We start from the raw sequence: 15,703 nt of genomic DNA, 5'->3' as shown, positions 1-15,703 counted from the left end.
TCTTTCTGGTAAGGTCCTACTGTATTTAAATGACAAACAATGGTTGGGTGGAATTTGCATTGTGCTGATACGGTATACTGTAGGTGACCGATGGGTCAGTGAAAACCTGCCAGTGTTTTTTTTTGCCTTTTATCCATTCAGTCGAGCAAAATCTGCAGACAACATCAGATAACAAAGCGTGAACGCAGACGAAGTCCTGGAACAATCCGCCACCGACGCACGTTCCTGGAACATGGAACAGGTCAAACATTTTCTAAAATGTTCAAAAACACAGTGAAAATAGCCAATCAATAGCCTGTATATAGATCGTCTATTTTCACAATTCTTTAAATAGGGCATGAGTGGTTAATTCCTACTATGTTTTTGTAAAGTTTGGGGAGAATTTCTCTTTTGGGTCCCGAGCTGAAACAGTTTGGAAGGGAATCCCTCCCTCCCTGGGTCTAGTGTTATTGAGTGCAGACCCACCACCTCTACCTTCACACAGCTCCACAATAGGACTCTCCTGCTGTCCCCCTACTCCCCCGCCCCCCCCCTCTCCCCAAGCCTGCTGCCTCTCTCCTCCACTCCACCTGTGTTCTGTGAAAGGTCAGGGTGGAGGAGGTTCTCCGCCCCCCTCCCTGAACCCCCCCTCCCCCCCACCCCCCGCAACACTGGATCCCCAGTGCCGAGAAACTCAATCAAAGAGGGGCTTCAGAGGCCTGCGGACCTCTCAAAACCCTCCATTGTTTCCAGAAGGCTTCCCCACACCGAGGAGCAGCCTATATGTAACACTGTAAGAGGAGTTCCTCATTACTCCCCATCCCCGGGTCCACTTTGTCTTCTTTGTGTGTGCGACTGATAGAAGAATCCAGTTGCCCGGCTGGGCCAATAAAGGAGAAAAAGCAGTAAAAGGAGAAGGGGAAGAAAAGGATGGGGGGGGGTAAGGGGAGAGGAGGGGGGTATTTTCAGGAGTTTTGTGATGAGAAACCACATGTGTTGCATGCATGTATATGTGCGGCTTTCCTCTATGGTTCAGTATGGGTTCAGTTTGTCCCTACACGTAAAATACACAATAGTGACACTTGTTCTGTCTCTGCAGCCTGGAAGACAGTTAGGGTTATTACGTGGCATGTGTCCAGAAATTATAATTCATCCCACGCTTTGGAGGCTATTGACTGAGACACACACAACACAACAGAATGTGTGTGAATGTCATAGCGCAAACCATTACCACATAAAGTAAGCACTATGCAGTTCCTCTCCCTCTTTCTGCTGCCTCTCTCTCTCTCTCTCTCTCTCTCTCTCTCTCTCTCTCTCTCTCTCTCTCTCTCTCTCTCTCTCTCTCTCTCTCTCTCTCTCTCTCTCTCTGTCTGTCTCTCTCTCAGCCCCTCCTTAGCTCCTATTCAGAGCCGGCAGGTGAATACAAATCATTTCCCCTTCATTGCTTTCTAAAAGGACCGACCGTCCAATTTCAGACAGAGAGGTCACAAACAATGGTCTTTTCAAAGTGTGAGAAAATCTAATCGTTTCATAAAGACGGAACCAGGAGTTAACCTTTCAAAATGCTAAGCAATCTGCCAAGCAGTGGAAACTCTTGGTGGACAGTAACGTTTTTTTCAAATACGATTTTCAAAGAGGAACTGTCGCTTAAAGTTTAGTCTGACAGAAGTTCAAGGCATTTCCTGGATCATTTCATGTCATGATAAATTATGTGTTTTAGCATGGCAATTTGTGGGCTCCGTATTCACTCTATTTCAAAACTACTTGGGTGTTTTCCAACAATCAGGCACCGCTTTCCAAATCGTTTTCATGTGGCCAAAATGTGAATATTAAATCTCATCTAATCCAAAGATTAAAGGTAGGGTAAGTGATATTTTTTGGTTGAAACAAAAAGTTTTTTGTTTAAAGGTTAAAGCACTATATTCTGATAGTAATCATTGGTATATACTATAGAGTGTTTGTTCAGTAACAGGGGTCTCCCTGTCTCTCCAGCTCTTGAGACTCCTGTTTTTGAACAAACACTCTGAGTCTATAACAATGAGTACTATCAGACTATAGAGCTATTTAACACTTATTTTAAACAAAGAAAATCACTTACCATACCTTTAACTAGACCAGACAAAAGATAGCTTATACAGTATTGCAATGTATAATGTATTATAATAGTGCGTGTGTGTGTGTGTGTGTGTGTCTGTGCGTGTGTGTGCGTGTTCGTGCGTGTGTGTGTGCGTGTGTGGTTCAGATCAATCGCTTTATTTCAGCCACGCCGAAATTAGCTTTGATTACACTGGCCACTCTATTTCACGGGCCAGGGTTTCATATGCTAAACTCAACAAACATCTTGGGAGAAGGAAACAATTAATCAAGGACAGCCCTGAGGGAATCGCCCCAACTGTATTTGAATTAAGGGGGCAACACTGTGAGCTCTGAATTCTCCATTTCTCTCACTCCCCACTTGATATAAATTGATCTAATTAAGTTCTGAGAGGCTGTGAAATGTCATTTTACTGGGACCATAATAACTGGGGAGGGAGATAGCATCTCCCCTAAGCGGATTGCACGTTCTAGTTAGCGAGCAATGATGATGACCTCGTTTCATTTGCGGCCCGACTTCGTGAAATTAAAGGGAGAATGTGGGAGATTCTAGAACACACCAGCAAAGTAAGTCCCTGATGTTAAGTGGTTGGTGGTTGGCACACAACCACATTTTGTCATGTTTCATCTCGGTCATGGGACTGGATGAATGAAATATTAACTAATGGGTATTAATGAAACGCTAATGAAAGGCTTTGTTTTCCACATGAAAGTCCCCTGTTTCCACAAATGACGAAAAGAGACTCCAAACTAAAAAAGTTCCATCCGACACTTTTGGGGAGTTTTCTCCCCTTTGCACTGATCATTTCCATAGTTGTGTGTGTATGGGTACTTTGCCCTTGAGGGGGGCGGGCATCCCCCCCGCCTAGTCAAACAGTGTTCCATCCTTACATCAACTGCTGCCTGGCCTCGTCAGAAATAATGGCCTCAACAAGTGCTGCTCCTGACTGCCTGCCCTCATTTGTCAAACTGTGATTCCGGTGGAGGCATGGCTCTCAGTTAACACTAACATTCTGCTCAGCTTCCCCGCTAAGAGCCTGTGTTCTGTGTCTATGTTTGGCTAGGTGAGATCGGGCCAGGCCTGGTCACTAATGCAGGGAAAGTGGCTGTGTGAGAGGGTTTGATAATAGCTGGGTGAGGCCACCGTGGAGTCGGCAGGGTTTTCTGGCTTCCTCCCAATCACAGTGTGGGTACAGAGAGGTCTGGGAGCTGCACTAATATAAGGGGGGTCGAACGAACCGCCCAAACCCAGTCAGACAGGGCATGTGCTGTATGCCTTCTGGGCCACACAGGGCTCCATTCCACAAGACCAGAGGGGTCATTTCACTGTCCTTGGTGGGTTGCACATGACAGAAGGAACGACAAATCACTGCATGTCCAGTGGAAATCCCTTTTCTGTATTTAAGCCTGCGGATGAAGGATGACTGAGTGCATTTTAAAAGTCACCTGATACATGAACCACATTGCACTCAGAGAAGCTTTAACACACTTTGTGGGGTGGGGTGGGGTGGCTCGCCGAGTAAGAGCAATTAACACAGCAATAAGGCTATAGTCCTTCCTGCAGCTGACCTCGGTTTGAATCTCTGACCCAATGCCCTTTACTGCATGTCACCCTCCCTCCCCCGATCTAAAGATAGCGGAATGCAAAAAAAAATATCATAAAAAAGAAACCTTAGAAAACCGACGGAACGACTGACATAACAATGAGCCAAGGATTCACACAGGCTCATTTGTTTAGCCTCTATCTCTCTGCAGGCAGAGGAGGAAATTCCTCATTAGACTTGGCTCAGAGGCAGGTACAGTAAGCAAGGGGTTACATCTATATGCAACAATTTGTATTCTGTGGCGACTCCCAGGGCAGCATGCTGTTTATATTGATGAGCAGATAGGCTCGGCCTTGGACCACGACCCTGGGCTTAACGGGGGATATAAATCACTAGGCTTTCTCAGAGCTCCGCTTCCACACGGATAGATCCGGCAAGCCACCGTCGATACACAAAGAATTACTCAGACAGCCACTTCGGATCCCATCCACCTCATGAAAAAATAATGCATGGGTAATAGTGAATCTCAGAAATGATAGGAAAATCGTTTGCATTGCAGAGTGTGGATATATGAATCATCTCTCTGACGAATACAGTATGTAGGTGACCTAACCCATTCAAAGTGGGAAAGCATCTGTGTCATTTTAGCTATATATATATATATAGCAACATACGTTTTTCAGAAAACTCTTAGGATTTAGAACAGTGGTTATCAAAAATAGCAGATCTACAAGCTCACAGCTTGTTGCTATTTTTGGAATATTTTTAAAAAATCTGGGAAGGGATGGACAGAATCCTCAATACCGCAAATGTGGAAAAACAAAACAACAACAACAAAGAAGCCACAGAAAGGAGAGAAGGACGAGAAGATTATCCTCTAGAACGACATCTACAGGAAAGGCTGCGTTGAAGGTAGGAGAGGAAAGAGACAGCTGAGGTGAAGAGGTGGAGAGAGAGAGAGAGATGGACGGAGATGGAGTCAGATCAAGACGGACGTCTCTCCTTAGACTCCCCATGCCATCTGTTCAGCAGTTGGTGCAGCAATGAAGATGGCACAGAGTCACAACAACCTTGGGAAGATGGGTGATTGAGAACCCGGGGATCCTCTGTATAACAGGAAAGCAAATCACTCCGTTTCCTTTGCTGCCGTTGCTATTTTTGTCCCTGTTTTTTTCCTACTTCTATTTCTTAGCTGGCACGTTCTCTCTCTGTGTGACCATATCTCTGCCAGGTTGTCTTTTTTACACACGCACACGCACGCACACACGCACACACGCACACGCACACACACACACACGCACACGCACACACACACACACACACACACACACACACACACACACACACACACACACAGATTCTTCAACAGTACATGCACCCATCTGAGCGTCGACGAGGAGAGCCGTCAGAGAGTCGTCAAAGCTCGTATCAAAAGAGAGACCCCGAAGAGGAGCTTCATGCAGCCATGTGGAACGCTGCATTGCGGGGAGCAGCGTAGAGGTCTGGCAGGGGTCCGTGACACCTCCTCTTCCAATAAAACACAACTGATCTCAGACCTGCTGCTGCTGCTGCTGCAGAAGAGAGCATTACAGCCCCAGAGGTCTGGCAGGGGGGCGTGAAGCATCCTTCCTCTTCCAATAGCCCATTCAAACCGGGAACGCATCTGTGTAACCACTTTAACCATTATTTTATACTTTGGCTACTCAAAAATAGCAGATATACAAGCTCATAGCGCGGCACCGATTGCTCAACTCAAATCTTTGCTTTTGGGGGGTCCCTGGAACAACATATTTTGAGATGGGGGTCCGCGGGCCAAATACATATCATTTTGGGGGCCCTTTACATGAAAAAGTTTGAGAACCACTGATTATAGCAACATAGGTTTTTTCAAAAAACTTTTAGGATTTAGAAGACATTTGTAGAATCCCCAGAAGCAAAGATTTGAGTTACAAATGTTTTTTTTTCTTTTTTTTTTTTATGCAGATCTACAAGTTCATACTGTAGCACGGCACTCTGTGCCGCGCTATGAGTTTGTATATCTGCGATTTTTGAATAGCCAAAGTATAAGATTAAAGTGGTTAAAATCTGAAATGACAGATGCTTTTCCCGGTCTGAAGGGGATAAAACACAGCTGATCTCAGACCTGCTGCTGAGAGAGATCATTGGTTTCTCACCTGGCATGAGCAACCCGCTGCTTTGGTACAGTCAGGTGATGATCTACTTGTGCTGAAGGGATCAGCCATACTGCTAGCTGAACACACACACACACTGTGAACAGTGCACTATATGTGCATACACTGATTCAACTGCATCGATTTGGAATGTTAGAGGAATCAAATTGAATGGATATGGCTCTCCCTCCGATCACAGTTGTGAATCCATTAGAATTAATCCTGTATTGGAATGGATTAATAGTATCAAAATGATCTAATCAAAGAAAATGTAATCGAATTGTGGTGAAATGAGAGATGTCATGATGATGCCTTGAATCGTTTCCTAAAGAATCGTAATCAAATTGAATCATGAGGCTGCATGCACACAAGCACACACGTGCACACACACACACACGCACGTGCATGCACACGCACACGCACACAGTATATATACTGTATGATACCTCTGAGCTGATACACAACAAACAAACAAAATCACAACAAAATCAAGATGGTTTAGTTACCGTGTAAAGGATTTATAAAAATCTATTTTTCTATGCTTTATGTTGCTTTTTGGTGAAAAACAAGCAACATTCAACATCCAATAACTATGGAACGGATTATCGCGACGGCACCATTGTTTTTCTCCGATTCTACGGGACTCTACTATGTCTTTCAAACCGATCGGTGGGTGGATCGTTGTGAAGAATAATACTCTATGATTTTTCAAAGGTTAGTGAAAACACTCGGAATCGCTGGCAAGGGCAGCTATAGACGATGTTTAACTCTGGCGGTTAATAAGTTAAGTGGTTTCTTTCTGTAAAATACAAGGCTGGATACTATCAGTTCTCAGGGAATAACAAGAAAATGGCCATGCACAAATGTCATAGCAACAAGGCGGCCCTGGTCGTCCAGGCCCAACCCCCTCTCTCTAGCGTCCACTCCCAAATCCCCCCAAATCGGCATCAAAACACACAAACACAAACAACCATAGCCTCGCTCTCTGACAGCCACGTGAGAGAGGCCGCTGAAAGAGAGCCCACTGGAGGTAAACAGAAACCTCTGCGGCCTTCCATTGAGGGGGCCGGTGTTCTGAATGCGCCCACTCACAATGGTCGCTTCACGCCTCAGTGTGCTTCAAACCGCCGATTCAGTCTGCAGAGCTACTATAACTATGGCACTCTCTCCGTCTCTCTCTGTCACTCTCTCTCTCTCTTTTTCCTCTCCCTCTTTCTCTCTCTAATATGTCTCCCTCTTTATTTCTGTCCGGGTGGCCGTAGAAAAGTGTGGACTCAGCCTCTCTCTAGCCTGGAGCACAGGCAGCATTAACCAACGTCATTCACAACAACTACCAGGGTGCAACGAACAGAGAGAGAGAGAGAGACAGACAGACAGATAGACAGACAGAGAGACAGGGGGAGGGAGGAAGAGAAGGGAGAGAGAGAGAGAGGGGGAAAGAGACAGAGAGAGAGAGAGAGAGAGAGAGAGAGAGAGAGAGAGAGAGAGAGAGAGAGAGATGGACGGACAGATATAGACAAAGCCTTGCAGTGAGTTAGACAGAGTTACATAAACGAATAGAGCTAAGATAAAGCGAAGTCTCAGGGGGGTGGCAGGGCAGTACAGCAGTGTTTCTGGTTGGAGCCAGTGGGCCGTGGTCCTGGCTACAGTATGTTTGTGTCTAATGAAACCCTCGCAGGGTTCCGCTTGGGGCCTCCGCATGAGGCTGAGGTGGGATCCTTCCTTCACACGCCACTGAGCAGTGGGCACACATCACCTCACGTCACCTTCACTCACACAGCATCAGATCCACTCCCCGCTGAATCATATGGCAACATCTCCAACACTGGGCCGGGGGAGGGGGGGGGCGGGGGCGGCGAGAAGTCAAAAGGTTACAGAGGGTGACTTTCAACAGCCCTGTGTAGGCTGAAAGTCAATGCTTTGGGCCCTAATGTATCGTTATGTGAGAGCTGTTTTAAGCTCCTTATCATCCAAGTGCCATTAGGGAACGATTCTGCCGCTGTGTATTCCATTATGACACATTTATGCTGCGGTACGAGAGAGCCACACTGGGGCAGTTTAAGCTTTAAGTGCCATTTTGTGTGACACGCATCGACGTCCTCCTCGCCCGTGTTCACCATAGAGTTGGGTTATAGCATGGGCGCGGATGTGTTACCTTGACAACCATAAGCTTCCCCTCCATAGGCATCGAACAAACAGCTTGGAGATCGGTGAGACGCTGTAGCAAGGAGGTGCCTCGCTGGAGCCTGCTGCTCCCCATCCCCTGCCAACACCATAGCTTTTTGCCAAAAATGGACGGCTATTTAAAGGGGACACTTCGCCCAGTGGGCAAGGATCAGTCAAGCAAGTAAGGAACCTTTGCCCTGTGGAATGGGACCGCCTGTTAGAAATGAACTGGCAGGAAACGCAACCAGGATATGCCAGGATGCCCCATTCATTTATGGACTACTGGGCAGCAGTTTGAGTTTGTTAATATTAATGTGTTCCATTCTGGCCGATATCGTAGATGGAGACATTCTGAGCGCATGCATTCGCCAGGCAAGCACAGCGGATGGTTTGTTCCTCTGGGATGGAAAATGCCTTTGAGAGGGAAGAAAACATTCTGGGAGACGGAAACTCACACTGTTTTGGAAAAAAGAGATGATGTTGGGTGTAAATGTGGAGGGAACAGCGCGAGGGGCCAGGAAGTAATAAATGGATTCAGGCTGCGTTGAAAAGGAAAAGGTTCCCCGACTCACCGGAGAAAAGAGAAATCCCCTATCGCCTCCTCGCTTGGTAGTTCTTCTTCTGCCTGCCTTTGTTGGTTTTCCCCAATCTGAATAAGAAAAAAATAATGACATACAGTAGAAGCACATTAGTATTCATACTCGTAGATTTAGCCATTTTGCCTTCCATGGCAGAATACAGAATGAACGGAATGCGCTTGAAACACCAACTGCACAGTAAAGTCATCAGTGTTAATTAAAGAAAAAGGATTTTGGCGTTGAAGCTGAGAGGATAAGTTAATCCAAACTGACATCTGGGACACAACACAACAGCCCATGATAAAGACCTTGGGCAAGAGTACGTGTTTTCTCTTGTATTCTCCTCTCATGCCCTCCCCTGTCTAGTCTATAGTCCCCTTCTTGTCTCCTCTCCTCTCGTCTCGTCTGATCTCCTCTCCTCTCCTCCCCACCCCTGTTCAGTCCTCTCCTCTCCTCTCCTCTCCTCTCCTCTCCTCTCCTCTCCTCTCCTCTCCTCTCCTCTCCTCTCCTCTCCTCTCCTCTCCTCTCCTCTCCTCTCCTCTCCTCTCCTCTCATGCCCTGCCCTTTTCTGTCAATTACAATTACAATTCTCATGTCCTGTCCTCACCTGTTCTCCTGTCCTGTCTTGCCCCCCGTCGCCCGTCCTCTCCTCTCCTCTCATACCCTCCCCTCCCCTTTCCTCTTCTGTCCTCTCCTCTCCTCTCATGTCCTCACCTGTCCTCCTGGCCTGGCCTGTCCCGCCCTCCCCTTTCAACTCCTCTTCTCTCCTGTCCTCTCCTCTCCTCCCCTGTCCTCCAGTCCTCTCCTGTCCTGTACTCTCCTCTCATGCCCTCCCCTCTCCTGTCCTCTCATGCCCCATCCTGTCCCCCCTCTCCTCTCCTCTCCTCTCCTCTCCTCTCCTCTCCTCTCCTCTCCTCTCCTCTCCTCTCCTCTCTATGCCTGGTTTCTTTTCTTGACTGCATGGCTGCCAGGGAAAACGTGTTGCATGAATGAATGGTGGTTTGTGACTCCAGGGCTCTAACCCAGAGAACTGTGTCACAGTGAACGGTAACAGAGCCGCTGCAAATCAATGGCCAAAATGACTGAAGAAGCCAATTCAATTTACATCCTGCGAAGGCGTATCGACTTCAGTGGGCTGCTCTAAATAACCCATTAAGACCGGGGGAAAGCATCATGTGTCATTTTAGAATTCTTTGGCTATTCGAGTGCCGCGCTGTGAGCTTGTAGATCTGCTATTTTTGAAAAATAGTAAAAAATGTGTACACATCTTTGAATATATATTTTTTTCAAAGCGAACATTTGGAACTCAAATCTTTGCTTCTGTGGGGTCTCTGGAACTAAATATTTTGAGACGGGGGTCTGCGGCCAAATAGATATCATTTTGGGGGTCCTTGACATGAAAAAGTTTGAGAACCACTGATATTATAGCAACATAAGTTTTTTCAGAAACCAGTTAGGATTTAGAAGACATTTGTAGATGCGTTCCCGGATTGAATGGGATAAGAGAGGGCTCCGTAGAGATATGCCATATAGTTTACGCTCAGTTAAATATGCACACTGTTTTCCACAACGCTACACAGATATAATTGGAAACATTCATTTTGTTTCAAACAATCACAGACAGCTGTGGATTTTTAGACCTTCTCAAAACTCAATTTAGCAGGGGTTGCATATAAGCTTGTCAAACATTTACAATTGTATTATGCTTCTGCCGCTGTAGAGTGTTTCTCAACCTTTTTTTAATTTCAAGGACCCCCAGTTTGATATGCATTAGACCACAGACCCCCATTTGATATCATTTTTATATCTCTGGGACCCAAATCAACACTGTAAAATCCTCAAGTGTTCATTTAAATCTTAGAGTGTATAAATGGAACCAAATGCACCCTTTACAGGTACATTGGTTCAATTTGTACACTCTCAGAGTTACAGACCCAGTAAGCTGGACCATTTGGTTCTAACTATCTATCACTTAGCTGGGGACCACCTGTATCCTGACTGAGTTCTCCATCCTGATTGGATAAAAGTGGTGTCCCGACCTGAAAATGCATTTCTGTTTAATAAAGACCTGGAGAGACATGGAGACTCCTGTTACTGAACAAACACTCTATAGCAACGAGTACTATCACAATATAGAGCTATTTAACACGTATTTTAACCAAAGAAAATCACTTACCCTACCTTTAAGATATCACCTTATTTAGCTCTAGCAATAGGACCTTTCCTACCTATTGATAAATAATTCTGTCTGCGGGTGGGCAGACAGACAGATCTAGCCATAAAACAGCATCTGAGGCTACACGCTGAGATCCGCAGTATGAATAAAACACAACAAAATGACCTTTCCATATCCTCGGTCACTGTACTGTCCAGGGGCTCAATCCCATCAAACAGGCTTCATCTGTGACACCCAGCCAGCAAGCCAAGTGGTCAGGCAGGCCACCTCTAGCCCCCCCCCCAAGACATCAGAGAGCAGACCTGCACTTGGTCCAGCCCTGCTGCCATGGTGATAAGAGGGGCTGGGGAGCTGCTGAGATTGAAAATAGCCTGAAACCAACCGCCGAGAGTGGGCAGGGAGAGGAGTGTGGACTACAAAACACCGCACAGCCAGAGAGAGACTCACAAACAGCCTACCCATCTAATACTGTCAAGTCATATCATCGTTGTAAATGATACAAAAGGATAGTGAATCCTTTAAAAATGTTATTCATGTGAAAAGAAGAATTGGCAGTGGCATGGCATCTTCACTCAGTTTCAGTCGCATTGTTGACAGAGTGAGCTACATTTCAACATCAATATCAACAGCAAAAAAAAAGAGCAGATTCAATCAACAATTCCAGAATCAGAATCAGTTTTATTGTCACCTCACAGGTTTACAAGGTAAAAAAGTGGGTGAAATTCGTTTTTGTACATCGTTCCCATCGCAACGTTAATTTCCATAGAAAGAAGAGGGGGGGGAGAAGAAGAGGGGTGGGGGGCAAGTGGGAAGGAGATCAAAACAAGAGAGCAACAGAAGGCCAGACAAGTTATCTACATATTTACAAAGTACCTGAGATAATAAAAAACTAAGGTGCCTGAGCATAGCAGCAATGTATGTATACTGTGCATGTTATACTTATACTGTGCATGATATACATATGGACGTTAAGGTGCTTAGAGAAAAAGAGCACAATAAAAAAAATATATATATATATATATCATTTGAGTATCAGGTATCATTTGAGTCAAGCAAATTCTGCGAACATGTTGAGTTGCATTAGGAAAAAATCCATGTATACAGCATTGGAGACTGCATTAGGATTATAAGCTGTCAAATCAGTTCCTACTTCAGTTCCTACTCAACAAAATCTGGAGTGTTAAATGGACCGGTAAAGGTCAGGGAACCTGATAGCCCAAGCGGTTAGGATGCCACACAGGTTCTTTTAATTCCCGTGAGTCCCTGGTTTGAAAAGGGACTGGACCATTTACTGCATGTGTCACTCCCCTACTCACTCTCTCTGTGATTCCTGTCTCTATCAAAAAATAATCCCCCAAAAAATAACTTAACTGTCCATTTTTACATTATCAGAGTTCAAATAACCGTCTGGACTTTTACTGATACATACCATGCTATCACAAAACGGTGTGAGAGGAGTACATATAAGCCAGGAGTTAACATATCCACAAGGCAGACTCAATAAGTCAAGTGAGACGTCCATGGCTTCAGTGAACACAGTGTGAGACCAGTCAAGGAAGAGTATCCTCTGATGAGAACCTGTTGGTTTTTCTGCACTGAAGTGTGTTATTCTGCTGTGTGTGTGTGTGTGTGTGTGTGTGTGTGTGTGTGTGTGTGTGTGTGTGTGTGTGTGTGTGTGTGTGTGTGTGTGTGTGTGTGTGTGTGTGTGTGTGTGTATGTGCGTGCGTGTGTGTGCGCGTGTGTTTGTGTGTGTGTGTGTGTGTGTGTGTGTGTGTGTGTGTGTGTGTGTGTGTGTGTGTGTGTGTGCGTGCGTGTGTGTGCGTGTGCGTGTGCGTGTGCGTGTGTTTGTGTGTGTGCGTGTGCGTGTGCGTGTGTGAGACATATAACTCTAAAGCGAGAAAAAGACAGCTCTGGAGTAGAGCACCAATACAGCAGTCTATGAGTTTAACATTGTGAGGGTGATTTATACTTGGTTGAGTGCTGGTGTTGTACACCTGAATTAGCAGATCTACAAGCTCAAGTGTCGCGCTGTGATGCATTGTGAGCGTGTAGGTATAGGGCTGACACGATTATGAAATTTAAGTTGACGATTAATTGTCACACAAATAATTGCGATTAACAATTTGATTGCGTTTTTGTCGTTGAACACTGGAACATGATGAATAAAAAAATACATTTCTGTTTGGCTTTGAATGAAGTTGCACAGGGCAGATACTGTATGACAAATAACCTAAATATATTTAATAACTTTATACTTTAAACTTTAAAACATTAAAAGTGGAAATAGCCGATCTACAAGCTCTATAATGCGATGCGTTGTGAGCTTGTAGATCTGCTATTTCCATAATTCTTTTAATGTTTGAAAAACATACGAACATTTTTCAACATGGAAACGATTATGACGATTATGCAAAAATAATTGCGATTATCTAAAATAATTGCGAATAGGCGATTATGTAATAATTGTGACAGGCCTGCGTGTAGGTCTGCTATTTTAGGCTGCAAGACACCGGCGAGCAGCCAGGTATAAATCAGGCATTACTAGACTCCTGGGTAATGAGAGGCACAACATCGCTGCAGACGTAACGCTCCAAAATGAATCGTTATCGCCCAAAGCGGGGAGAAATGGGAGTGTGAACGACGATGCATTCACACTAGGAGACGTGACACCAAAAGACAGAGAGCTGTGCTTTAAAACCATCACGAGGATAATAAGTTGAGATTCAGCAGGATATCTGTTAATGCGATACGGCGATGAGAAAAATGCAAGCTATCGAAAAATGTTTTAATAGCGGAGGATGATTTTCCAGCCAGTTAATGGTCTCTCATAAAGTCTCCAGAGGATATTTATTTTGTGAGCAATACTTTTCCCAAGCAACACACACACTAGAAAACTGGCTGCACTTTCTGTAACACAGCGAACTACAGTGAGGCGCTCGATAACCACAAGAGAGAGCATACATCACCTTTATCTCTGCATCTGTCAGCAAAGAGCAAACTCCCTGGTATCTTGGTGTGTGACAACAAAGTTATGTCCTCATATTCCCAGCGGCTGTGTATTCCACGATGTCACATCTAGTGTGACTGAGTGACACTGAGAGAGGGTCTGTTTCTCTCTCGCAGCCAAGCCCCCAAACACACATGCACACCCCTGCAAAACCCCTCCCTCCCTGTAACAGCCCCCCCCTACCCCCACCTCCCCTTCTCTCACAGTGGGATTAAAACAACCTTTTGTCTCTATACAATAGGGGTTAAACATTTCCTGGTATCAGATGAACGCTAACAGAGTCCACAATGTTACTGGGTGGTTCGGACCAATTTCTACAGAAGCTCTCAATCCTCTGTGTGTGTGTGTGTGTGTGTGTGTGTGTGTGTGTGTGTGTGTGTGTGTGTGTGTGTGTGTGTGTGTGTGTGTGTGTGTGTGCGTATGGTTCCAAGATAGATTCTCAGTAGAAGTCACAAGAAGCAACTGTGAAACAGAAAATCGAGGGGGTGACAGAGTGTGGCACCCTGCTAGAATTATTGAGCAAATGCTTGGAAAGGGTGACGTTTTAAAATGCCGTGCCGAATCAAATGGCACTTGGATTATACGTTTGCTCAAGTGAATCCCAAGCGAAGCTTTCAAGTTGTTCTGTTAGAGGGCGGGGAAGGTAGAGCAGGACCGGCTAAAATTAAGCAAATGAAAGGAAAAAGCCTGAGGGCAAGAACCTAGTGCACTTCCTTTCCCACTCAGTGTGAAGCCAAGAGAGAAAGTGTTCACCTCCACTCCACAGATGTCCCCTGCAATCCAATCCCTCTGACTTTTAGTGAAGGGAGGTTTATTTATTGCAGACTCCTCGTCGGTATTATTGCCGCCCGTTAGAGAGAATAGATTTGGAAACAGGGCCTTTTGATGTCCCTTAGCTATGGTTGCGGCTGGCAACAATGGTGGGAGCGATCCTATTCAAAGAGTCACTATTCTCTGTCCCTGGACCTGAATAATGTCCCTCTTGCCACAAAAGCACAGAAAATGTAACATAATCTCCCTCAAAGCACATTGTCCATCACATACAACAACAATGTTGGCCAGCTCTCAAATACTTTGTTTTTCTTTCCACAGATTTTCGTTTTTTGTTCTAGATTGTTATCAATGGTTTAGTGTTCCTCTAGTTTGGGAATAGGCCACTTAATACTTCCACAAAGGCATATGACTTATTTTGTATATATCAGTGACACACACACATGGCCAATGGCTTCGTTGCACATGCCATTTTGCTCGTGTATAATTTCTCCCCACCAATTCCCATGATGAAATGAAACCGTCCAGCCTGTCCAGGTTCTCAAAGAGAGAGAGAACCCAGACCTGGAATGTGCCGGAATGCCGCCTTTTAACACGACACTGAATAGCATGGGAATGGCTTCGATCTGCGCATACGCGCACACATAATTCAACACATTAAAGCTTTCTCAGCATCAAACGTCGCCGCATGGGTGCCCATTAGTTTAAAAAATGTATCATAAATAAAAGCATTCATGGTGGCAGACATCTTTCAGAAAGATGATGGATAGTGGCGAGGTATATGGATTATGCTATGAAATGAATGAAAGGGCCTATATTTCATTGAGTGAGGGGCGTGATTGACCAAGTCTAATGGGCATTATTTCTGCACACTGACTCTGTTGAGGAGAGACACTGGGCGATCCCCGACGGCCCATTGGTTCCTCAGACTCACACTGGGATAGGACGGGAACCCTCCCTGTGCTTTGTCACGCCACCAATAGAAGAACAATATTTCAATGGCAACTGCATATTTCAATGGCAACTTTTAACAGAACAAAGTTCACGCTACCACTCTGGGCTAAGCCCTCCTAACTAGAAAGGCACGCTGGGCTGCTGGGTGCTTGGGCACACATACTTGCACGTGTGCGTGTGTGTGTGTGTGTGTGTGTGTGTGTGTGTGTGTGTGTGTGTGTGTTTGTTTAGGCAACTTTTGGGGACATTTTTCAGAATACACA

At 45.3% G+C, this 15,703-nt stretch overlaps 1 protein-coding gene across 1 annotated transcript in view; it reads right to left on the bottom strand.

The window, feature by feature from the left end:
- The window catches only part of LOC308092404 (neuronal cell adhesion molecule-like), a 112,362-nt gene that overhangs the window by 48,318 nt on the left and 48,341 nt on the right, over window positions 1–15,703 (bottom strand). Inside the window, exon 2 of the mRNA XM_080438273.1 lies at window positions 8,527–8,603. The gene's annotated coding sequence lies outside the window, so the exon portion shown is untranslated. The remainder of the gene's footprint in view (window positions 1–8,526; window positions 8,604–15,703) is intronic.

The sequence above is a fragment of the Gymnoscopelus braueri genome (assembly GCF_963280865.1).
Source record: "Gymnoscopelus braueri genome assembly, chromosome: 9".
Taxonomy (NCBI): domain Eukaryota; kingdom Metazoa; phylum Chordata; class Actinopteri; order Myctophiformes; family Myctophidae; genus Gymnoscopelus; species Gymnoscopelus braueri.
The sequence above is the reverse complement of the archived record's forward strand: the minus strand, read 5'-3'. Positions and strand labels throughout refer to the sequence as shown.